At 38.2% G+C, this 27663-nt stretch overlaps 1 long non-coding RNA gene and 1 pseudogene across 2 annotated transcripts; both read right to left on the reverse strand.

Moving 5' to 3' along the window:
- Window positions 1-306: 306 nt before the first annotated feature.
- LOC104094850 (protein BOBBER 1-like) lies at window positions 307-4800 on the reverse strand (annotated as a pseudogene).
- A 7560-nt stretch (window positions 4801-12360) lies between these two features.
- LOC104094851 (uncharacterized) lies at window positions 12361-15250 on the reverse strand. 2 transcript variants are annotated; one of them, XR_011408604.1, is made up of 3 exons: window positions 15182-15250; window positions 14518-15045; window positions 12361-12759 (listed from the first exon to the last, which is right to left on the reverse strand). It is a non-coding gene; the product is annotated as an uncharacterized lncRNA (long non-coding RNA). The 2 variants fall into 2 exon arrangements; XR_685995.4 differs by lacking the exon at window positions 15182-15250 and having other exon boundaries at window positions 14518-15175.
- Between the last annotated feature and the right edge of the window lie 12413 nt (window positions 15251-27663).

A 27663-nucleotide genomic window follows, 5' to 3' on the forward strand; every position in this document is an offset into this window, starting at 1 on the left:
TGATCCCAAAATCCATATAAGAATTATATCTAGCTTGTGTCCACTCCACCGTGGCACACCAGCCCCACAGTGTTCACAATTTGGAGCGACATGTATCAAACCAAATATAAATGCAATAACAATGCTCTGTTCAGTCTCTGATTGTCAGAGGCAATTGAGTGATAAGTTGCTTCTTTCTTTCATCAGGACTGATAAATTGCTGAAATACGGACAGACCTAGTAGTCTGAGGATGTTTCCTGGGACAAGACACCAATTCCAATAGAGTGCAGGGAAAATTCAACATGAAACACGGCAGAAAACAAAAGTTAAACAAGCACAGATAATAAGCATAGAAGCAGGCAGCATTGATAGAACATAAAGATGTTCAGAGATGTTTACTGTTTTGTAATCAATTACTCCACAGTAGTATATAAGTAATTACTTCCTGAGACTACCCAAAAGTCACTATAGAATATAGGCTTCCCATATGCACAAAAACATCTTGAATCCCAGCCAAACTAAAGAGATGCCAGAAAATGATCTATCTTCTTTTGACATTCAGAAATATGATCACTAAGCAAAAACTCTGTGAATCAGGACATCTTTGCCCTAGAGAAGTCCATTTCTGGATGCTGCAAAAGACCATCGAACAAAATCAGTTAATATGAATACTTTGCAAGGGAGGGCGGCAAGACAAAAAATACAAGGTGTCATGAAGTACCTCAGCCATAAATTTCTTTAGGATCTCCTGCTTTTGCACCTCATCACTTGTAGGAAGACCCATTGATTTCTGTCGCTGATCAAACTGCAAAATTTATTATCCGTCACATTATTAGAAGGGATTGACATCCACAGATGCAACAAAAAAGGCAGGTACCGTGAACATGAATTCCACCAAAAGAAGAACAACAACTGATAAGCAAGTAGATCAAGCATCATTCGACTTGTCCCTTCTACAGAGTGAAGATAAAAGCAACCCCGCCCCAAAGTAAGTGTATCCCACACTATTAAGTCCAGAAATTAAGGATGTCTACGGGGCATATGAAGCTGGTAGACACAACTTAGCATCAACAATAGCTACATGAGACATAAACTTCCGTGCCAAAACATTCGCCCATCATGCGAGGTGGTACATTTATTTTACTACCACAAGATTCAGAGCTCCTGGAATATGCCATAATCCAATAGAGACTGGACAAAAATGGTACTTCTACAACCTGAATACAAAATTATACCAACTTTGTTTTTGGATGTTGTTCTGACAAAATTATACTAACTTTGTGGAACTATCCACGCTCGTTGGGGCTGTGGCACTTTATAGTTCAGTCACTTAGTTGTGCTATACAGAAGATACTACTAAAATTTTGTATGACCACTTAACCAAGTATATCTTATTTTATAAAGCACCTTCAGCACTTAGTTTACATAAATAACCTCAAATTTACATGTACATTTTGATTTCATAGTCAAGAACTGAGATATATTAGAACAAGTTTAGGCTCAAAAGTAGCTACCTAAGCTTCAAATCTGAATTTTCTGGAAACCCATTTCTACGCTAAGCTTCTACAAACTAAGCCAGAAGTATTATTTTGACATTTACCAAGCATGTCAAAAAGGTATCCGTTTCTTCAAATGCACCTCACTCAACACCCCCCCCCCCCCCCCAAAAAAAAAGGGATGTCATGAATGCTAGTAGATGGTAAATAGCAAATAACTCATAATATATAGGATAAGCAGCAATTATGCAGTATCACCATGTGATTGAAGCTAGAAACTTCCACGAACAATAACATAAATCAGGGCCTTGACTTAGCAGAAAATAAAATTTTTTTTAAAAAAAAAAAAAAGGTGCCACCATGAATTCCCATTTAAAAATTAGTGTTCCCATACTGGAGCATCCTTTATTAACAATAAAGTCCTACCATTATCTTTTCGACAGTTGATCGAGTCTCTGGGTCCAAGTCTGATAGCTTGCTACTTTCTGGTTCAGCTTTCGTTGTATCGATTTCAGGTTCACCTTTCACCACACATTTCCACCATTCCATTTGGTCCGTCTTGGTAAGGAGTACAGAGATGGATTTCTGATCCTCTGCAAAGATAGTTGTATTAGTTGTTCTTGAACAAATTCTGCTAAGACTAACTTGCAAACTATTGGACTGACAGGTGCATGCCCATAGTTTGAAATTATGTATCACATTGAACATCAACTCACATACTAATAACAACAGATGTAGATTGAAACAAATTATCAAGCATCCATGCATCATCTAAACATATAAGCAACATACCTAAGCTCCAGAAACAATCCTCAACTTTGATAGGTCGATAGAGTTCTCCCTGCAAGCATGACGGGAATGAATGTTAATATCTCGGAAGGGCTCAGAAAGAAATCATACAAAATCTCACACATTTTCTAATGGACTACAACAAAAGATGTTTTTGAATGACCAGAAACAGGAGAATTCACTTACATCAATTATTGGAGGCTGGCCCTTAAGTCCAACTGTAAGATGGTTCTTCTTTATATCGCAAACAATAAACCGTGATTTTGTCCCTGGAGGTACAGGAATGTTAACATTGACCTCCTGCAGAGATTGACCCCAGGAGTAGCTGTCCAGATCAAGGCCATTGCCTTTGTTTGGATCTGTGTACATATCAGCAGCAAAAACAATGAGAAGCCATTGGTGATGCAAAACAATACAAGGTAGTACAGTAGCACCAATGAACATATACAAATTGGCATATGATGACAATAACGAATAGCCATATGTTATATGGAGTTTGAAATTTAAAAAACACTACCACAAAAAATCCTATAACATAGAATTGGAGTTAATGGACCCCACAAGTATACATACCTACACAGCTCAGAAAAAGGTATACTAGTTCTAACTGAAAATAACTAACCTTACGGTAACCATAAACATAACGCGACCAAGTCATAGTGATAAATAAAGTGTGGACAGCAAAAGAAAGCCACAACATAGACCCTCCCAAGCAGATTGGCACAATGCAGGATAAAACCCACATAGGTCCCCTGCTATAAATTTCCAAATTCCGGCGAGCAAGAGTAGAGCTTCCATAATGTACTATTGGATATTCTTTTCAAAACATAAGAATCAAAAAATATTTGATAAATGATAACACCCCACTTCGCCATCAGCTGTTACTTAAAATGCTTTTCACATCTCAAACAAAACTTTACTTATCAAACAATATATCACATGATATTCTAGATCAAGGTCCAAATCTATGATATTTCTTTCTTTTCCCTGAGTGGTAATCTTCAAACCCAAGGGTTCAATGGAGTGGAGTTGGATCACAAGTACCTGTAAGCCGAAATCTTAGTTATATAACACTATGGTATAACGAAACAGAATAGAGCCAACAGCCTTCAAAATTGGGGAACCCCCCCCCCCCCCCCCCCCCAAAAAAAAAACCCTGCCCTTGTCCAACTTAAATACCAGGCTTAGTTCTCATACTAAGCCCTGGGGCTGTAGAGAAGCAGTATCTCAACATCATGTATCAATTAATTACGCCTCGTCCCTGTAGCAGCTCGGATCACGTGTATAAACCCTCTGTATCCATTCCTCTAAGTTCTGACTCATTTCATGTCAGTACTAAATAATTAATTCATTTTTAAGGTTTTCTAAATCTCCCACTAACAGCTTGTTTAGATGCTTGTTACCCATCGTTTTATAATGTAATGTATTATATTGTATTGTATTGTTTGTTGTTAAATAACATTATGCTGCTTGGTTTGACTGTATCGTACTGTACTGTAACTGATAAGTTTACTAAAATACCCTCAATTGTTTAAATAATAAACTTATCAAGAATTACGCATAAAAATAATTTAAGAAAATTTCTTTCTACTAATTTATCACCAAATATGTCTTTAACTATCATTAGAAAAAAAATAAAAAAACTATGATAAAGAAAGGAACGAGAATTGGCTGAACAAAGGAACAAAGAATTGGAGTTAAAGTAATTAGAATTGGAGTTAAAATCACATTAGGAGAAAAAACGAAACAAAAAGAAGGCAAAACCTATACCTTTTTAGGTTGGAGTTGGAAGCGGTATAAGTTATGGAAAAAAAAAGTGACTAAGACAAAGTAGATTATAGTTTGGAGATTTGGAGTTAAAAAAAAAAAAAAAGTAAAGGATAAAATAGAATTATAGAGTAATAAGTTGGAAAGAAAAATTGAAAACAATCCTACCATCCAAACAAGCTCTAATGCCTACACGAAGGTAAACGTTTATAACTACATACCAGACAAGTCCCTAACACCAGTAAAAGAAAAACAAAAACATTTTGATAAATAAAACAAGAAAAAAAATACCTAGAGGCCCCTTCTTGTCCTCCTCCATGGCCTCCTTAACCTCCTCGGCCTTTTCAACGACAGGAACGTCCTCCTTATACTTCTTCTCGGTCTTTCCAGGTGATCCTTGTACATTCTCTCTCCTCTTCTTCTCCTCAGTTTCCAACTTGTCTTTCACCATACGAACCACCGCATTCACATCACTCACCAGAGAATCGCTCTTCAAGATATCCGACTCCCGGCCCAGAAACTCGAACACCGTTTCTAGAAACCCTAGAGGGAGAATCAGGCACGGCATTATAAGGCTTTTTTGATACCGATGAAGATGACAGTGGCTTGTTATCTTGCTCATCATAATCGGAAATTATCGCCATTGATACACTCGAGAATCAGTTAGGTTTCAAGAGTTTTAGGGCTTTAGCGGTGGATTTTGAATTTTATGGAAATGAGGGAAATGGATAGTGGGAAGCCAAATGTAAGACAGCCTAGAGAACTCCAGAACATTCTCGAGGTAACAGTCTCGTAGTAACAATATAATGCTACACAATACTATTCCAATTTCCAACTAATGGGAAAAGGTAAAATTTAATACAGTAACAATTACTCTTATCAAATTGAATAAGATAAAAATTGGATTTGTTATAAAACAATAAAAGAAGAAAAGAGTATTGCAGAGAAAAGTAAAGAGAGAATTTTTATTGATTTGAGATGAATTACAATGGAATAGAACCCCTCTATTTACAGGGGAAAAAGTGACTTAGCCACCAAGTAACAATCCCTAAAATCTTTCTAAAATATAGACATTCAACATAAATAAAATATTATTTATAACACTCCCCTTTGAATATCTATTCACCAAATAATGTGTCTCTTAAAAACTTTAACTAAAATAAAACTCAGTGGAAAAAATTCTAGTGAAGGAAAAAGAGTACACATATCTAACAATACGACTTTTGGTTGTCTCATTAAAAACCTTGCAAGGAAAATCCAGTGGGACAAAACCTTATAAGGAAAAAAGAGTACAACGCGTATTAACTCCCCTTGATGAGACAATCAATTCACATCTTTGAGCCTTCGCATTTCAATCTTGTGCAGCATCTTCAAAATATCGTTGGTAGAGATTTGATAAACAAATCAGCCATATTAACTTGAATGAATATGTTGCATCTTGAAATCATCATTCTTGATAGATATATAATATCTTCATATAATGACGTGAAATGGCCTTTTCAATATCTCTATAGAGATTCTCGCTATCATATTATCATGCTTATAGTTATAGCAAGATACATATGTGCACAAATTGCACTTATGATGTAGTACTTCATGACCAAGAATTCTAATGATTTAAGCAATTTAAATCTTTCAGAAATTGTCATATAAGTTAAGTCATATAAGCCATATGAATGGACTTTAGACGCATATCAAGTTTTCATGTCATGCTAGACATATAAGATAGATAAAAGTGATTGCACACTCTGCTGACTTTATATTTTCAAGTGTTTGAACTGTAGGTCCAAAACTTCGTGTCTTTCGTATGGAATCAATTCTACTTCAATTATTTCTCCAGACTTAAGACCCTCATATATATTTAGCGTTATCATAAATGTAGTCAACGAACATTTTATATCGGTTCCAACCTCATTTTTTCATAAAGACATAACATAGAGATCTCTTCATTCATATTTCCAGGTAGCTGAACCTCTCCTGAGATTTTATGAAGTGTTATGTCATGTGATCTTCTAGATCACTTGCCTCCTTATTATAATCATTTGCTCGTCTTCTTTATCAAGAATTTTATTTGAAACCGATTTGTCTATACGCTTTAAGCGTACCATATACTTTGTCCTTCTAGGACTTATTCTAATATGAGCTTTTGCAGTAAGAATATAGTTACTCTTTTTGGATCAGCAAATGCGCCTGGCATGCTTTGCAATATATTGTAGATGAATTATCTTTTTGTGAACTTCAAGTTCATATTATCTTATTCGAGGATCTAGATGTAGAAATAATAATTCATTCCACATAACTTTTTCTCAACTGTTTATCCTATCTCCCCCTCATGTTAGAAAAACTAGCTTGCTTCATCAACTTTGAAAATCCACCTTTGTACATTATGGAGTTAATCAAAATATACACCGCACATTAATAATAATAAGATATAATTATTTGGTTCCTGACCATGAACCATTTGTGAGGGGAGAATGTAATATACTTTTGTATATAACGTATATCAAATTGATATAGATAACTTTATTCTCATAAGCAATAATTTAGCTATTAAGTGGAGGCACTCAATAGATCATTTTGCTAAACCAATTATGATGTAAACCAACTTATCAAGATGAATTGTCTTGGATAGAAAATCTGAAAATTATGCTCTAAATTAAATTATTGAGCAAGTTACCTCGCAAACACAAGGTTGCGGGTTAATAATAATCGCACATGTAGCCATCTCATAGATGCATCTTATGTGGTATACATGGCAGGTGAATGGGGCCATATTGACCTTTGATATTCCCCGCATTCATGGGATTCAATCCCAATTTTAGTTGGTCTATTAATTAATGAGAACAAGCAACATAAGAGAATTCGTAAAGAACTTTCTTGTTCTTCAATATTTACCCACGTGACTTAAATTGATATGGCTAAACTATTTATGCCAACTAGATAAATTATCAATATTTATAAACTTTAGGTTTACACCACGACGTGCACAATTATGAATAAACTCCAAGTTTATTTTGATATGGGTTTTTATATCAATAAACTTCTACTTTATTATGGCATTCTTTTATTTGTGTTGTACAAACTGGAGAATAAAGCGGGCAGCTTTTCACATACATATTATGCTGTTACAAGTTGTAGTAATAGAAGATATTAAGTCTTCTCATTATTTATAGTCTCAATATGACCAACCGCTTTTGTAACGACCCGACCGGTCGTTTTGAGCTCTAGCGCATCGTTCGGCGGTTTGAGGCCATGAGCAGCTTCATTCAGGTATTATGACTTGTACGCATGGTCGGAATTGAAATTTCAAAAGTTCAGAGTTGATTTGGAAAGAAAATTCTCATTTCGAAAGCTTTAAGTTGGAAGAATTGACTAAGATTTGGATTTTTGAGTAAACGACCTCGAAATCGGGATTTGAAGGTTCCAGCAGGTTCGTATGATGATTTTGGATTTGGGCGTATGTTCGAATCGGGTTTTGGATACCCCGGGAACGTTTCAGCACCTATTGTGGAAGTTAGCATTTTGGAAGAATTCCATAAACTTGGGTTGAAGAGCATTTTAATGTTATCGATGTCCGTTTGGAATTCTGAGTTTGGGAATAGCTCCATATGGTGATTCCAGTATTGGGAGCGCGACCGGAAGTGGATTTGGAGGTTCGTAGGTCATTTTGGGGTCATTTGGCGAAAGTTGGAAGTTTGGATAATTTTGAGAAGTTTGACCGGGAGTGGACTTTTTGATATCGGAGTCAGAATTCGATTCCGGAAGTTGGAATAGGTACGTAATGTCAAATGTGACTTGTGTGCAAAATTTGAGATTAATCGGACGTGATTTGATAGGTTTCGGCATCGAATGTAGAAGTTTGAAATTCTAAAGTTCACTAAACTTGGAATGGGGTGCGATTCATGAATTCGACATTGTTTGATGTGATTTAAAGGGTCGACTAAGTTCGTAATGTGTTTTGGGACATGTTGGTATATTTGGTTGAGGTCCCGAGGGCCTCGGGTGGATTCCAGATGGTTAACGGATCGAGTTTGGACTTGGAAGAAAAGATGAGGCAGCTGATATCTGGTGTGATCGCACATGCGCAATAAGGGCCACAGGTGCGAGCCAATGGTCGCAGGTGCGGTTTAAGCGAAGCTGGGCAGTGACCGCAGGTGCGAAGGGTTGTCCGCACCTGCGAAGGTCGCAGATGCGGACGTGCGTCGCAAGTGCGAGAGTGAGAGAAGAATCTAGGAGCACAGGTGCGAGGGTATGCCCGCACCTGCGAAGGCGCAGATGCGGAAGGAAAGGCGCAGGTGCAGAGTCGAGCTAGGCAAAGGGAATGCGCAGGTGCGAGGTTTTGGCCGCACCTGCGAGACCGCATATGCGACGAAGAGTCCGCAGGTGCGGAAGTCGGGGCTGGGCGGTGTCTCCTTTAAAGCGAGGGTTTGGCTCTATCTCATTTCATTTTCGCCCATGTGAGCCGATTTTGGAGCACATTGGAGTGCCATCTTCATCAATCATAATGGGGTAAGTGTTTTCTTCATAATTTTGAGTTAAATACATGAGTTTATATGGATTTGAACATGGAAATTAGTATAAAATGTGGGGTTTTGGTAGAAAACCTAGAATTTGGTATTTTAGATTTTGGCCAATTATTTGGGCATGGAATTGGGAATAAATCTTATATTTGAGTTCATAAGGTTATGGGTAATGATTATCTACGAAATTTTTCGGAATCCGGGCACGTGGGCCCGAGGGTGATTTTATCGACTTTTCGATCGGGTTTAGAAATTGCTATAAATTGGATTATAATAAGTATTCGAGTGTATATTAATGGTTTTGCATAATAATTGGCTAGTTTTGGAGCGTTGTGCATCGATTCGAGTTATTTGAAGGACTCGGAAGCCGGTTATGGAACTATGGAGCGAGGTAAGTCTCATTTCTAACCTTGTAAGGGAGAATTAACCCCATAGGTGAACTAAATTACTGTGTGCTTCTATTTGTGGGGGATACGTACGCACAAGGTGACGAAAGTCCGTACGTAGCTACTAGCTATGCCTACGTCCGAGTAGTTTTAGGCTCACATCATGCCTTGTTGATATTGTTATTGATTTATGTTTATTGTTTGCCTTGAGAGGGAGTGAGATTGAGTCTGCTTATTAAATGTTTTGAAAGGAGTTGAAATTGAAGAACTTAAGATTTAAAAGGTTTCATTTGAACTTCGTAATTTCGAAAAGAATTGAGGAACAATATAATAGCTGAATAAATCTATGTGTAACCGCGTCGCATGTATATTTCGCGAGCGGTGTAATTTTCTTAAAAAGGTACAAGCTGAATTTCTCTTATTTTGAAAAGAATCAATAAAGAGATATGATTTTAATGTTAAATTTATATTTGACTACGTCGCAAGTATGATCCGCGAGCGGGGTGATTCCTTAAATTTATATTTAACCACGTCGCATGTATGATTTGCGAGCGGGGTATTTCTTACTACTCTCATGGGAGCGGGTCTTTCGCCTCGGCAGATTAAATAGATGCATCTATGGTTCGCGCCATTCGACCCTCTGGCAGTGCACATTTTAAATATTTGTTGGATCGGGCCGTACGACCTCGGCATGATTTGCGCATGCTTGTATTACTTGCCTTGAAATTTATAAATAATGATATTGCCTCCCTGGTGTGAGATAAATTGATAAATGATGAAATGTGAATTTGGAAACATCTTATTAACAAAGGAATTGTTTACTTGATTCATGATTTTCTTGAGTTTGCTGCCGTTTTTAATAAATCCAAGACTAATTATATTATTGATGACCACAGTAAGTGTCGAAGTCGACCCCTCGTCACTACTTCTTCGAGGTTAGGCAGGATACTTACTGGGTACATGTTGATTTACATACTCATACTACACTTGCAGGTACATATGTGACTAGTGGCCTTGTGGGCGCATAGGCGCGGTTATTATGGGGATTTAGGTGAGCTGCATCTTATGTATGACCCGCAGCCAGCAGAGTCTCATTCAGAGTATTGTACTTTCTTTCCTGTCCAAATTTGAATTCCAGACAGTTATTGTATTTTATTTTAAACTCCTAGAAAATGCTCATGCACTTGTGACACCGGGTTCTTGGATGATTATGAGATGTTCAATATTGAAATTTGGAAAACATGGTTATTATTCTATAAATTCATCTTTTACTAGATAAATTGTAGTAAATTTACGATTTCAAAAATATTAAAATGAGAATTTAATTAACTCTTTAGTGTTGGCTTGCCTGACAGTGGTGTCCGGCGCCATTACGACCTTTAACGGATTTTGGGTTGTGACAGCTTTCGCGAATATTTTAGAAACTCAATAAGTTTCTTTGAGACTTACTACAACACAATACCTTAGTGATAATAAACTTTATCTCTCCAAAATAGTATAATTGGCTCTTCCAGAGCTCTCAACTAATTTTGTACTATCACATATTCATCATCATCCATGTGGTGAATATCTCTTTCAAGGAGAAAGTTATACCATTATGGTCATGGTCAAAATCATTATAGACAAGATATGTTGCTTCCATTACTTTTGCCTTGTAATAGTCACATTGTCATTATATTTTGGTAGAATCACGATAGGTACGTGGTCAATAATCATTCATGCCATAATAATGAAATTATTTTTTTATTTCATCTCAAACCTCCTTCTAGCGGTGAGTGTGGTATATTCACTACCACTAGCACGTTTATATTCTTTCAAGAATGAATATGTATTTATAAATCAGATGTTGTCACACTCACACCATGAATTAATCATCTATATGTGCTTTACAAAATCTCATACCAAATCAATGACAAATATTATTTTCATAAAGTGAAAGATTATTTTGAGAATCATTATTATTCTCATTACCACAATGATGACGAGTATAATTTCGTTTATTGCCACGTCCACATCCATTGATACTTTCACAGTAATAATTTTGTCTTCTTTCAGACTTATTACATATTGCTACCATATTCTCTTAAGGGAGTGAGAATGAAGCAAATTCAATGGGATGAGTTTTCACTTCTTTGCCCACAATCATACATGAATTTGATCATGGTAAGGCATAGAAATTTTACCACTTCGAGTGGTTATAATTTCTTACAAACTCCATTAGAGTTATAATCAAAATTTATTGTGTTTGCTTGTATTTTAAAATCAAATTATACAATGTCAAGAATTTAAAAGAGAAGAATAAGGTAAAATACTTACCTTAAATCCAGAATTTATTCCTGAAGGAAGGTCATGGAACAATTGGCAATCATGATGCTCAATCTTATGTGCAAGTTTAGCACAATGCACGTATCACAAAGCCTGGTGACCAAAGCATATGCCTCTACTCAATTGGTTAGAGTTTCGTGTTGATAACGTGTTATAAAACAATAAAAGAAGAAAAGAGTATTGTAGAGAAAAGTATAGAGAGAGAATTCTTATTGATTTGGGATGAATTGCAATGGAATAGAACCTCTCTATTTATAGGAAAAAAGTGACTTAGCCACCAAATAACAAACCCTAAAATCTCTCTAAAATATAGACATTCACCGTAAATAAAATACTATTTATAACAGGATTAACGTACTCCCTCTATTCTCATTTAATTGTCGGCTTTACACACCTTTTAGAAAATATTCATAAGGAGGGTAATTTGGCTAATCTATCCTAGACCCTAGTACTTTTTTAATTTTGAAACCACATTAATCTATTTTCAATAAATAAGTGTACTCTACTTATGTGCTTCGTAATTCTAGAACAACTACCAACAAGAGTGTGGTGAAGTGGTAAGTACTCCTTCATCTTTAATCAGAGGTCTCGGGTTCGAGCCCTGGGTATGTAGTCGCCTTTGTTAGGGAGCGCTTTACCCTCCAATGTTGGACTTCCAGACGTGAATCCGGATTTAGTCGGGCCCCAATGCGGGTACCGGACACCAGGTGAGAAACTAAAAAAAATTCTAGAACAACTAATGATAAGAGTAAAATTGAAAAAATTATAATTCTTTTTTAAATTTTTTAAAATAACAAGTATCTGGGAATAACTATTTTAAGTAAACATGACGACTAAATAGAAATATTGGGGGTATTTATTATTCTTTACTAGTCTCTGGGTACGTGCTTTACTAGTGTATTCTAATTTAATGAATATATAATTTTAAAAAAATTATTTAACTAATGTATTTGTGTTTGAGTTTAAAATAAAAATCATAGAGAAAAAGTGTAACTTTTTGAAAATGATAAATGTTAGTCTTATTTAGTTAGCTCACCAAAGAAAAATATGATTACTCGTGCAGCGCACGGGCTGTTAAGATATCTCAAAAATTTAACTTGGTAGAGCAAAACTTCTAAAGTTGGTTGTAAAGCAAAACAAAATAAAGTACAACACTGATTCAGCAAGTCAAATACAACTCCGCATCTCCTCCAGCCAGTACAATAGATGCATATGTACATACATTATTTATTTCTCATATAATTTGGCAGAAAAGGAGTGCTCATCTTCTAACTTGCTTTAGTACCTAGCTAAATAAAAAAAATCAGGCTCAAATTTAGCAATCACCATAACTTAAGCAATATCCCGGTTTTGCTTGGGAAACTTGATCCAAGATCCATCAGTCCTAATGTGAGCTTTCTTGCATGCAGTGTCACAGAATACTCTTATTCATCTGCCGCCAACTAATAGGTTGTGGTTGTCTCTGCAAAATGTTCTCGATTCTCCTACTTGAGTTTCTGTTCAAATGTTGTAATAGGCCCATTGAGCATTCCGCTATTCTTAATTAATAAAGAAATAAGCACTTGACAAATTGTTCGGAACTATGTAATTAGGAGGTAAAGAATAGAAAGTAAATGAAGGAAAATGAACAAGATACTATGAGATAACTAACAATATAATTTAATTACACCGACTTACACTTTCATCTATAACACCCAAATCCCATTGTTATGACCTGGTATTACCATTTCAAATTATTAAACAGCTAAAGTTTGAAGAAGGGAATAACAAACTACAATTAATACTCTATACAACTTCTACATTTCTACTGCTTCATTTAATATTTAATATTTGGAGACAACATGCCACTACCTCAACCTATAGAGACACTCTAACACACCTCTGCCATACCCCCTACCTCCACATCCAGGCTGCGCATCCTAGACTATGGGTCCGGTTATAATACCATGTCAAAACGGATCTTCAACCGCAAATCTAACTCAAGAGGTGAAGATTGTTTAATAAAATCGAAGGAGACAACACCGTACACTCTTAACAAACATGGGGAACTCAAACATGTAGAGAGCTACCATAAGCTTGCATTAAAAAAATATCACAAATACTGAAATATGGTACATTAGACATTAAAAGAGAAAGTTTACCTACAAAGTTGTAAAGTCCTAATGAGAGGATCTTCATGAAATACAGGAGATCAAAGTATGAAAATGAAAATACTAACCAGAGGTTAAAAATTAGGAGAAAGCAAAAGAGAGCAAAGAAGTCCACCAGTATACAAACAAATAGAAGTATTCATAAAATGCATTAAACTTGGAAATCAGGACTTCAACATCAAAAGGGAGCAAACTTAGAATAGATCAGATGGCTATACCAGAACAATTTCAATTGCATCTACATATTCCACAAATATATCAATATCATATAACAAGTTTGGCCAATATCATCAGCGAATTCCAAATTCATTAAAATTGCTATCAAAAGTTCTAAATACAGCAAAAGAACAAGTTGGGCAACTAAAGGAAAAACCGGCCCTGAAAAAGTGGCAATAATAAATTTTCCAGCAGTGCATGTCATAGCTAAAATCGTACAACTCAGAAGCTCTTGTGCAACAGAACCCAAATCTAACACTATGATTTTAGTTGTTTTAGGTAAAGACAGACTCCGTCAAACACTTTATGATCAACAGTGGTAATTCCTAATCTTACAAACAGATTTAGAAAGAGAACTGGATTATATCTTACATCATAGGACGTGCTATTACACTTCACTACTGGTGCGGCATATCTACAAACATGAGGTTTACCAACTATATTTAGTTTTCAGTTTTTTAAACACAAGTTCATGTAGAATTGAATGTTCTTTTGCAATGACTAAAAACAGAATACGCATGTGCAGATGCAGTTAAGAAACCACTTACATAACCAAGAGACCAGCAGTTGAATGTAATTTGATTCAAACATGAATATTTCTTCACAATCGAAACTATAATTAAATCAATTACACCCGCTAACATCATCTGGTTCAGCAGATGGAACATTAACTTTAAGGAGGCAATAGCCAAATCAGTCTAATAATTCATCTTAACCAATAACCATTTGGCACCAAACTGGCATAAAACAGTCAATGAAAATAAGCATGTGCAAAATCAGTTTAAAAGAATAGCTAAAGAACTCAAGAAATTCTACAATTGCCTTCAACAAAATTCATTTTTTTCTATGGAGAACGAAGGAGAAAGGGCAAAATCTCTAGAACAATACCTCATTACAGACCGCTCTAATCACTAAAACGTCACGACCTCTCAGAGAACTTTCTTTGACACAATCTGAAGAGAACCAAGAAATTTAGACATGCATAAGTAGAATCAATTAAGAAAAGAGCTAAAGAACAGGTAGTTCTAGAATAGCCATCAGAAATTTCTATATCTTCTACGCGGCAAATAGAATACGGAATATATGGAATTCGAAAAGGGCAGAGGAAAAATTTCAGGAAAAACAATCAGAAGCCAGGAAGAAGAAGATGTAAGAGAGGGAGAAAGAGCACTTTGGGAAACTACAACGCATGATTCTAGAAAATATGGATACTAAGAAAGAAGAGAAGATTCAAAACACGTCGTCCAAAAAGTATACGTGTTGAAAACCAATTTGGAAAAAAACAGCCCTCACTATGCATCGTACAACAGCTCGATGTTGGTATCTAATGACGATTTTGTCCTTGGACGACCAAATTGTGCATTTCAAAGCTCAAACTCCAGATTTTATTGGACCATCATCCACAATATCTTGAACCTCACTATATCCAATCCCATAACACAAGAATAAAATCTATCATCAAGTTTTTAATTATGGCATAACCAAAATTATGAGACAAGCATGCTCTGGATTACTGAAATTTCAAAAATCACCAAAAATCACATTTCTAAACTTTCAAAATTATTTTTTGAGCCTTGGGGTATGACATCACCACTTTGTAGAGTTGTATAGCTCATTCATGACTTCAAAAATAAAGCGATATTTAGGTATAATATGTTATACCTAAACCATCTCCACATACCTCGCACCTGCGATGACCCCACCGCATCTGCGTGACTGCACTTGTGGCCACACCCTCCGCAGGTGCGAAGACACCAGACTTCAGCAGCAACAGCAACTCCCCAATTCCAAGTTCCAATCTGTTTTTGATCCGAATCTCACCTGAGGCTCTCGGAACTCCGTCCGAACATACCAACAAGTTCGTAAACATAAAACGGACTTGCTCGAACCCTCGGAATGCGTAAAACAATATCAAAACTAAGAATTGCACCCCAAAACCAAATCAAATCAACTTATGAACTTCAAGTTCTTCTAACTTACTCCGAACGCGTCAAATCATACTTAAACTACTTGGAATGACACCAAATTTTGCGTGCAAGTCATAAATCACCATATGGAACTATTCCTAGGCTCAGAATCTCAAACGGATCTCGATAACACCAAAACCTAATCCAAACCAAATTTAAAGAACTTGAAAACCTTCAATGCGCCAACTTCCAATATTAAGCGCCGAAACACTCCAGGGTCATCCGAAACCCGATTCGAACATACGCCCAAGTCCAAAAATCATACGAACCTATTGAGACCGTCAAATCCCGGTTCCGAGGTCGTTTACTCAAAACGTTGACTCAAGTCAAACTTAACCATTATAGGCTACTATTAAGGAACTAAGTATTCCGATTCTAACCCGAACCCTTCCAAACCTAAACCAACCATCCCGCAGGTCATAAAACAGTAAAAGCACATACGAGGGGTCTTAATTAGGGGAACGATGATCTAGAAAGCAAAATGATTGGTCGGGTCATTACATTCTCCACCTCTTAAACAAACGTTCGTCCTCGAACGGGTCTAAAATCATACATGAAGTGCTGAAAATGTGCGAATAGCTGCTCCTCATGTCCTCCTCTGCTTCTCAAGTTGTTTCCTCGACTGGTTGACCCCTCCACTGGACCTGCACTGCAACAATCTTCTTGGACCTAAACTGGCGAACCTGCCTGTCAATAATGGCAACTGGCTCCTCTTCATAACCCAAACTCTCATCTAGTTGAACCGTGCTGTAATCTAGCACGTGCGACGTGTCGGCATGATACCTCCGGAGCATAGACACATGGACGACCAGATGAACTCCTGATAGACTGGGAGGCAAAGCAAGCTCATAAGAAACCTCCCCAACTCGCCTCAACACCTTAAATGGGCCAATAAAACTTGGGCTCAGCTTGCCCTTCTTCCCAAATCTCATAGTCCCCTTTATCGGCGAAACTTTCAAGAGATCCTTCTCGTCCACCATAAATGATAAATCACGCGCTTTCTGATCCGCGTAACTCTTCTGTCTGGAATGTGCTGTACGAAGTCGCTCCTGAATCAACTTTACCTTTTCCAAGGCATCCTTCACTAAATCAGTACCATATAACTTAGCCTCGCCGAGCTCAAACCATCCGATGGGCAAACGGCATCGCCGACCATATAAAGCCTCAAATGGAGCCATCTCGATGCTGGACTGATAATTGTTGTTGTAAGCAAACTCGGCCAAAGGCAAGAATTTATCCCACTGACCTCCGAAGTCAATGACACATGCTCTGAGCATATCCTCCAAAATCTGAACTGCCCGTCGGTCTGCGGATAAAAAGCTGTGCTGAGCTCTATCCGGGTACCTAACTCACTATGTACTGCTCTCCAGAAATGCGAAGTAAACTGAGGGCCTCTATCTGATATGATGGAAACAAGCACACCATGCAACAGTACAATCCCCTGAATGTAAATAATCTGAGCCAACCTCTCTAAAGAGTAAGTAGTCACCACCGGAATAAAATGTGCCGAATTGGTCAACCTGTCAATAATGACCCAAACGACATCAAACGTCCTCAACGTCCGCGGCAACCCAAAAATGAAGTCCATAGTGATGCACTTCCACTTCCATTTTGACTCATAGAACCTATGAATCTAGGACTATGATATCAACTTGTCACGACCCAAGATCCCGCCTTAGGCGTCGTGATAGTCTCTAAGACTAGGGTAGTGGTGAGGTATAAGTCAAGACACCTATTAGATATAATAACCTGTGCAGAATATCAGTATAAAGGTAATAATGGAATCAAGAAACAATAATAAACACGTGGTAAAGCAGTAAAGTAATCAGAACACCGTTTAAGTACCAGCAAAACCAAATAAGGAAAACAAATGACAACCAAATAGTCAATCCGTTCTAACACAAGTTCACAACAAAGTTACTCCGAGATACCTCATCTCATAATCACAAGTCACACAACCCAAATCACCAATCACCTGCTCGTGGCACCTCGTCCACACTATAAGTCACTACCGCACAGACAACTCACGTGCAAATACCTTAGTCCGCCCGGCATGGTCACAAGCTCACTATAATAATCCGCCCAGCGTGGTCACAGGTTCACTATCACAATCCACCCCGGGTGGTCACATGATCAATATCACAATGAAAGCAGATATACAAGAATACATTTGCGGGATCAACGAATGTCAAATTTCATACTCCTGAACTGGTATAACTAGCATGCTGCGATGTATACATGTGCGAGTGTACTTTTACAGTCTAAGTTAGGAAGTAATATCAAAGACATCGAGTAGCTCATTGAAAACAACACAACAAGTCCCGTAAGGTGTATGGCACACACGAGAAAATCATACCATCACACGAATATCATCAACATTTTGCCTCCAGGCCGTCGCATATCATCTCTGACATAGCCACCCTTATCTCTCCGTATTGACAATATCATAATAGCCACCCGTATCGCTCCGCCCCATCAATAACAGTGAGATGCCACCCTTATACTTTGCATAGCAAAAATCAAACCACACAACAAATTCACATGTGCTAACATCACAACAACTCGACATATAAACTCGTACCAGAAGTGCCCATAGGCCACAACCTTTCCAAAAATACAATCCCATTATCACCAACACAAAGCCCCCTGCTCAACCACGATGTGTTCAAGAATTTCAATAGCAACAAAATAAAATAGGGAAGATAACTCAAAAATGAAAAATACTCCATTAAACAATAACATCAATTAAAACATGTTAGTGGCTTTTAATAACATCAACTTCAATTAATTTCTTAAGAATAAACTCAATAATGAAGGCATTTTCATGAAATGACAACTTCAAATTCTAGTGTACAACATAAGCTATCAATTGAGATATGGCATGAAATAGAAACTATGTCTAAGTGCATGAGAAATACTCAACAACGAAGGAATATCATGTAATAACAACTTCAAATAAGAATTATTCAACAATAAAAGAGGTAACAACTTCAAATAAGCATATACGGGTAAACTTAACATGGAGGATGCAACATGCTATGACAACTTCTATTAATGCATGAAAGAAGCCTAGGAGTCAAACCGATCAAATACCAGATATAAGTCCGAGCATGCACTTGTCACCTCACGTACACGTTTGTCACATAATTCAAATAATACAATCAACCCAAATCCTAAGGGGTAGTTCTATCACACAAAGTTAGACAAGATACTTTCCTCAAAGAAGCTAAATCAATACTCTAAAAAGCCCTTCCCATGTCAAAACAACCTCCGAATGGACAGAATATAGCCAGAATAACTTAATATCATAAATAAAAGCCATAAAAAATAATTTAGGATAATAAAGCTTCGATATTTAATGAAAATCAAAAAGTCAACCCTGGGCCCGCACCTTGGAAGTAATATCAAAGACATCAAGTAGCTCATTGAAAACAACACAACAAGTCCCGTAAGGTGTATGACACACATAAGGAAATCATACCATCACACGAATATCATCAATGTTACGCCCCCAAGCTGTCGCATATCTTCCCTGGAATAGCCACCCTTATCTCTCCATATTGACAATATCATAATAGCTACCCGTATCGCTCCGTCCCATCAATAATAGTGAGATGCCACCCTCATGCTCCGCATAGCAATAATCAAACCACAAAACAAATCCACATGTGCTAACATCACAATAACTCGACATATCAACTCGTACCACGAGTGCCCATAGCCATAACCTTTCCAAATTAACAAATACCGATATCACCACATCACATAGCCCGCGGCTCAACCACGTTGTGTACAAGAATCTGAATAGCAACAAAATGAAATGGGAAAAATAACTCAACAATGAAAACTACTCCATTAAACAACAACTTCAACTAAAACAGGTTATTGGCTTTCAATAACTTCAACTTCAATTAATTGCTTAAGAATAAACTCAATAATGAAGGTATTTCCATAAAATGACAACTTCAAATTCTAGTGTACAACATAAGCTAACAATGAAAGATATGACATGAAATAGCAACTACGTCTAAATGCATGAGAATAACTCAACAACGAAGGGATATCATGTAATAACAACTTCAAATAAGAATTATTCAACAATAAAAGAGGTAAAAACTTCAAATAAGCATATAAGGGTAAACTTAACATGGAGGATGTAGCATGCTACTACAACTTTGATTAATGCATGAAAGAAGCCTAGGAGTCTAACCTGTCAAATACCACATATAAGCACGAGTACGCACTCGTCACATCACATACACGTCTTTCACATAATTCAAGTAATACAATCAACCTAAATCCTAAGGGGTAGTTCCCCCATACAAAGTTAGGCAAGATACTTACTTAAAAGAAGCTAAATGAACACTCTAAAAAAGCCCTTCCCGTGTGAAACCATCTCTGGACGGCCCTAATCTAGCCAAAATAACTTAATATCATAAATAAAATCCATAGGAAACAATTTCGAATAATAAAACTTCGATCTTTAATGAAAGCCAACAAGTCAACCCAAAAGGAAAACCCCGGGCCCGCACCTCAAACTCCGACAAAACTCACAATATCCGAACACCCATTCCGATATGAGTCTAACCATACCAAAATCATCCAATCCCGCCCTTAAATTGGCCTTCAAATCATCATTTTATGTTTTAAAAATGTTTTACTAAAATCTCCAATTTTTTCAATTCAAATCACTAATTAAATGATAAAAATAAGGATGGAATCATGAAATATAACCAAATCTGAGTCAAGAATACTTACCCCAATCCAAAACATGAAAATTTCCTCCAAAATCGCCCAAATCCGAGCTCTCTAACCCAAAAAGTGATAAAACAACAAAAGCCCTCAAAATAGAGTAAATATAAGTCTGCACAAGGGTTTTTCTTCGCGACCGCGAATCATAAATTCACTGCTCTGAGAAAAATAAGCTATGCGTTTGCGACACATACCTCGCGAACACGATGAACATTGAGACCAACCTTCGCGAATGCGTCCAACGCATCACAAACACGATGAGTAATGACACTAGTCACGTCCGCGATGAAAGAAATCACTCAGCTCCTATAATCACTACGCGATCGTGGCTTCGTCTTCGCAATCACGAAGAACAATTGAAACACCATAAAACCAACAACTCCAAACTTGGGCGAAATGGCCCAAAACTCATCCGAAACACCCCCGGGGCCCCCGGGACCCCGTTCAAGCACACCAACCAATCCCATAATATAACGGGGACCTACTTGAGGCCTCAAATCACACCAAACAACATCAAAACTAAGAATCACACCTCAATTCAAGTCTAATGAACTAATGAACTTTCAACTTCTACAACTCACACAGCAACACATCAAACCAACCCGAAATGATCTCAAATTTTGCATGCAAGTCCCAAATGACACAACAGACCTATAACAACTTAAGGAACCACAATCCGAGCCCGATATCAACTAAATCAACTCACTGTCAAACATATCGATCTTTCAAGCCTTCAACTATCTAACATTTTTCTAAAAAGCACTAAATCAACCTACGGACCTCCAAATCCAAATCCGGACATACGCCTAAGACCAAAATCACCATACGAAACTATTGAAATCATCAAAATACTATTATAGAGTCATATACACAAATGTCAAACTCTGGTCAACTCTTGCCACTTAAGCTTCTAAAATAAGAATCATTTTTCCAAATCAATCCTGAATCGCCCGAAAACTGAAACTGATCATACATGCAAGTTATAATACATAATATGAAGCTTCTCAAGACCTTAAATCACTAAACGGGATTCTAAATCTCAAAAAGACCGATCGGGTCATTACACCAAACCTCTTACTTTGGAAATTGTGATATATTAATGAACGATTGTTCCGTGTTTTCTCGACTCGTATGTATTTTTGCGAGTAAGGGAGTTTCTATATTCTTATGGGATCGGGCTGTTTTCTTGGCAGGATTGCAAACTATTCTTATGAGATCGGGGCATTCGCTTCAGCAGTGTTTTAAAATAAGATCGGACCGTTTGCCTTGGTAGTGTTGTAAATTACTCTTATGGGATCAGGTCGTTCGCTTCGATAATATTGTGAGTTATTCTTATGGGATCAGGATGTTCTCCTCCGCAGTATTGTGTAACACTATTCCTATGGGATCGGGCCATTTGCCTAGGCAGACTCGTGCATATTACTTGAGATTTGATTAGGTATTGGTATCAGTTGATTTTTGCCTTCGAGGCCGGTTATGGTATTTTAGTGATTTCGTAATAATTCATGTTCGAAAATTTATTTTTAAAGCTTATCTATCTCATTGTTACTTGTTGTATTTCATACCTGTCTACTTTATGTATTTTATTATTTTGACCATTAGTAAGTGTCAAGTCGACCCCTCGTCACTACTTCTTTGAGGTAAGATTAGATACTTACTGGGTACGCATTGATTTATGTACTCATACTACACTTATGCACTGATTGTGCAGTTACTGAGACAGGTACTTCCGGTGGTCATATGATTGCGTAGATGCAGTACACGGAGACTTAGTGGTGAGCTGCCTTCCATGCTTTGACCTGCAGCACCCGGAGTCTCCCTCTTATCATATTTATTATTTCTATCTATTTTATTTGAGACAATAATCGTAGTGGTTTTGTATATTCTCTAGATTGCTCATGCACTTGTGACACCGAGTTTCAGGGACTTCTAGTGGTTATTTACAGTTTTACTTATTATTATTATCACTTTATTTTATGTATTATTTGTACTCGGTATTTTGGTAAAGAAGTACGTATGATTCCATGAGCTCTAGATTTAATTCTGTTTGTTTAATGGAAGTTCTGATTTTAAAAGTTAAAAAGAACAATTAAATTGGAGGTACACGAGTTGGCTTGCCTAAAAACATTATTGGGCGCCATCACGACCTATTATGGTATTTGGATCGTGAAAGTTTGGTATCAGAGCATTAGGTTCACATAGGTCTCAAGTCATAAGCAGGCCTAGTAGAGTCTTGCGGATCGATGCGAAGACGTCCATACTTATCTGCGAGAGGCTATAGGGTATTTGGAAACTTCTCTTTCTTCATCTCCCCTCGTATAGTTGATGTTGTGCTAAATATCTTTCTCTTATTCTCTCACAGATGGTAAGAATGCGCACAACGGCTATACCCGGTTGCAGAGGGGCTGCACTGTCACGACCCGAAATTTCCACCTTCGGGACCGTGATGGTGCCTAACATTTCACTTGCTAGGCAAGCTAATGTTAGAGGATCTTTAAGCCAATTTTTAATCAATTCAATTAAGTAAGACCAATTACGCCAAAGAGAAACTAAAACGGAATACAAATGACATAAAACCAATAATATCTAAGTACAACCCGGATCTGGAGTCACAAGTTCACGAGCTTCTAGGATCTCTACAAAATAGGATTTGAAATAAATATAACTATCTCGAATGAAAAGAACAGTAAATAGGGGAAATGGAAGGGGAGTTCAAGGTCTGCGGACGCCAACAGATCTACCTCGAGTCTTCGAATGTCAATCCGAGCTGATACGCATCACGGACAGATGTGACAAGTACCAAAATCTGCACAAGAAGTGCAGAGTGTAGTATGAGTACAACCAACCCAATATACTCCGTAAGTGTCGAGCCTAACCTTGACGAGATAGTGACGAGGCTATGGCAGGATACCCACATGAATAAACCTGTACAGACATAAATACACGTACAAAATAACAACAAATAAAGAATTAACAAGTACTAGTGGGGAGAGGACATGCGAAAGGGGTACAAGATACAGTAACTACAACAAGGAATAGTAACAAGAATCAGTCAATAAGCCTTCTATCAACAAAATGAAAAAGCATAATGAATAAAACTACACGGCATCATCCTTCGTGCTTTTACTCTTAGCCTCACCATGAAACAGTAATAAGGGCACGACATCACCCTTCGTGCTTTTACTCTCAATCTCACCATAAAATGATAAATACATTACGACATCACCCTTCATGCATTAACTCTCAAATATGGCACGGTATCACCCTTCGTGCATTAACACTCTCCCTTACCATGGCACAATGAACATATAACAACATGGAGATATAATAAGCAAGATAAAGTCTTATGTCAACAATGGTTCCACTATACCAATCTCTACTTCAGAAATAATGCTCAATTATCACAGATAGTCCATAAGTGCGGAAAGAACAATCGATTTAGTAATTAACTAGTCTAAGCATGGATATTAAGATCAAATAAAGAAATAAATTACAAGGAACAAGTCCCACCCGCATGCTTTAACCCAACAACAACGCATAAATACTGGTCACCTCACATATACGTTTTATCCAACATCTAGACAAGTAGCAAATAGACAAACAAGTCCTAATCCCTTGAGTTAAGGTTAACAACGACACTTACCTCGCTCCAAAAGTCGACTCAAAGCTCTACCATAGCCTTTCCCCTAGAATCCATTTCCAAACCACTCGTATCTAACCACAATTGACTCAATAATGTCAAATATTGTTAAAGGAATCAATTATAATGCATAAATTTAGGATTTCCACACTGTTTCCCAAAAAGTCAAAAATCGACCCCGGGCCCGCTTGGTCAAAACCTGAGGTTCAGACCAAAATCCACTTTCCCATTCATCCCCGAGCCCAATTATGTAATTAGTTTCGGAATCTGACCTTAATTTGAGGTCTAAATTCCCAATTTGCAAAAACGATTAGGGCTAGAAATTAATGGGTGATGTTAGAAATGGAAATAAATGAGTGAAAGTGTACAAACCTATGAATTGGTGTTGAATTTTCCCTTCAAAATTGTCTCTAGGTCGAGCCCTAATGAAGAGTTTATGAAAAATGGAAGAAATCCCGGACTGTTTTAAATCACTGGCGTCAGGTGTTCATCACGTTCGCACGAAACCTAACGCGTTCGCGAAGAGCATGGCCTAACTGGTTTACGCGATCATGAGTAACTCCACGCGTTCGCGAAGGTCTATCCCGCCTCACCTCTGCATTCGCAAGACTGGGCTCGCGTTCGCGTAGAGTTACCTTAACTCCCTTGCCTAGCCTATCTAACGCTACGCGTTCGCGTGTGACTGGTCGCATTCGCATAGAGCAGGCCCCAAATGCTCCGCGTTCGCGACCAAGGTTTCGCATTCGTGTAGAACAAAATCTCCCCCATCCTATTTTACCCTTCACAATCGCGGGAGTATATTCACGACCGCGAAGAAGGAAATATCAGAAACCAGCAGAAGTGAAAAACCAGCAAACTTTCTAAGTTCAAATGGTCCGTAGGCTATACGAAACTCACCCGAGCCCTCGGGGATCCAAACCAAATATGCACAGAAGTCCAAAAACCTGATACGAACTCACTTGCGCAATCCAAACACCAAAATAACGCCTAGAGCTACGAATCGGGTACCAAATCAAATGAAATTTTCAAGAAAACTTTAGAATTTCTATTTTAACAATCGGACGTCCGAATCACATCAAATCACTTCTGTTATGCACCAAATTTTGTAGACAAGTCATAAATATCGTAATGGAACTATACCAAGTTTCGGAACCAAAATCCAGACCCGGTATCAAAAAAGTCAAACATCAGTCCAATTTATAAATTCTTTAATCCTATAACTTTAAATTTTCAACAAATTGCGATAACTCAAGCTAGGGACCCTCGAATTCGATTCCAGGCAAACGCCCAAGTCCCAAATCACGATACAGACCCATCGGCACCGTCAAAACATGGATCCAGGTCTATTTGCTTGAAATGTTGACCGAAGTTAACTCAAATAGATTTTTAAGGTAAAATTTCATATTTTATCACTTTTAACATAAAATCCTTCTGAAAAAACACCCGGACTGTGCACGCAAATTGAATAATACTTAAAAGAGCTATCAAAGGCTTCGAAACATAGATTTAAGGTTTAAAACTCCAGATGGCCTATCGGGTCATCATATGCACCCCCGGTTGTTAGAGGCAGAGATAGAGGCCAAGAGAGGGACACAAATCTTGCTAGATGACGAGGGTGTCCTAGAGTTGCTCCTATAGTACCACCAGTGGATCTGATGGAGGATCCTATTATTAAGGAGCAGAATGAGGCACCTGCAGTTGAGCCGGCCCCAGCAGATTTTATGACCGCATCGGGCTTTCAGGAGGCCACGGGCTATATTCTGCATTTTATGGATTCTATGACTCAGACTGGTCTATTTCCAACAGATCCAGCCACATTTCAGGTGGGAGGGGGAGCACAGACCCCTACCGCTCCCGCTATAAGGCATGCTACTACCATTTATTAGAACCCAGGTGCACTACCTATGGGTGGGGCTCAGCCGGTTACAACAGTTAGACCCGAGACCAGATCATCCACGACCATTGATGAGAAGAATTGGCTGGACAGATGGACTAGGCTTCAACCTCCTATCTTTAACGGTGAGAGGTCAGATGACCCATAGGATTTCAATGATCGTTGTAGGGAGATGATGCATAATATGAGAGTAGTGGAGTTAAACGGAGTGGACTTAGGCATATTTCAGCTAGAGGGCAAGGCCCGTAGATAGTGGCAGTCTTATCTCCATAGTAGGTCAGCATGTTCACCTCCCTTGACTTGGGATCGGTTTACCCACTTTTTCTTTGAGAAGTATATTCCTCCTTAAGAGAGAGAGGGGCTTCGGGGTCAGTTTGAGTGGCTCCGACAAGGTCAAATATCTATGACCGACTATGAAACGAGATTCACTTACTTGTCTCGTCATGCAGCTCTCATGCTCCCATAGATACAAAGAGGGTGCCGAGGTTTATAGTAAGGTTACACCCTGAGATCCAGGTTTCTATGGCTTGGGAGACAGAGATATGGGGACTCCATTCTTCCAGGTTGTAGAGATAACCCAGAGGATCGAGTGTATCCGCTACCAAAGCAGAGAGTTTGAGTCGAGGGATAAGCGACCTCGGCATTTTGGTGGATTCAGTGGCGCCCCGTCTGGGCCCAGGGGTCAGATTATAAGGGTCCATCCTAGCAGGCCCATGCATTCATCACCACAACCTGCTCGAGGTGCTACGATGCGACCCTACTTTAGTGCTATTCTAGAGAGTACTTACTGCCCACTAGCTATTTAGGGTTCATCTAGCAGGCATTTAAGGTTAGACTCAGAGTCATCAGTTCTTCTTTCAGAGAGGTTGTTTTAAGTGCGGGGAATTGGGCCACGTGAAGAGGTTTTGTCCCAAATTTTGGGGTAGGGTAGTGCAACAGGACCATCGGCCCATGATTACCGCACTAGCTGCCACACCGCCCATCCAGCCGGCAAGATGCGAAGGGTAGGTGGGTAGGGGTCGCCCTAGAGGTGGAGGCTAGTTAGGTGGCGCTCCGACTAGATTCTTTGCCTTCCCAGCCAGACAAGAGAAAGTTGCCTCCGATGCAGTGATCACATGTACTATTTTTGTCTGCCGTAGGGATGCTTGTTACTATTTGATCGAGGATCTACTTATTATTATGTCTCTTCTCTATTTTCTCCTTCTCTAGATGTATCTCATGAGTCTTTGGGTGTTCCTGTATATGTGTCCACACCCGTAGGTGATTATATTATTATGGATTGGATTTACCGGTCCTGTGTAGTGACTTTATATAGTTATGAGACCAGAGCGTATATTCTATTGCTCGATATGATTGACTTTGATGTTGTCCTGGGCATGGATTAGTTGTCTCCATACCATGCCATTCTCGATTGCCATGCCAAGCCTTTTACCTTGGTGATGCCTGAGTTGCCTAGATTTGAGTGGAGAGGTTCATTTATTGGTACTTCTAGTTGAGTTATTTATTTCTTGAAGGCTCGACATATGGCCGAGAAGGGTTATTTGACCTATTTGGCCATTGTTCGGGATACCACTGTGGAGACTCCCACGATAGATTCAGTGTCTATGGTGATGGAGTTTTACGATATATTTCCTGCTGATCTACTAGGTATTCCACCGGATCGAGATATCAATTTTGGCATTGATTTGGTACCGGGCACCCAGCCTATCTCTATTCCGCTTTATTGCATGGCTCTAGTGGAGTTAAAAGAGTTAAAAGAGTAGCTTCAGGAATAGCTCAAG

Source organism: Nicotiana tomentosiformis, chromosome 6 (genome assembly GCF_000390325.3).
Source record: "Nicotiana tomentosiformis chromosome 6, ASM39032v3, whole genome shotgun sequence".
Classification (NCBI taxonomy): Eukaryota; Viridiplantae; Streptophyta; class Magnoliopsida; order Solanales; family Solanaceae; genus Nicotiana; species Nicotiana tomentosiformis.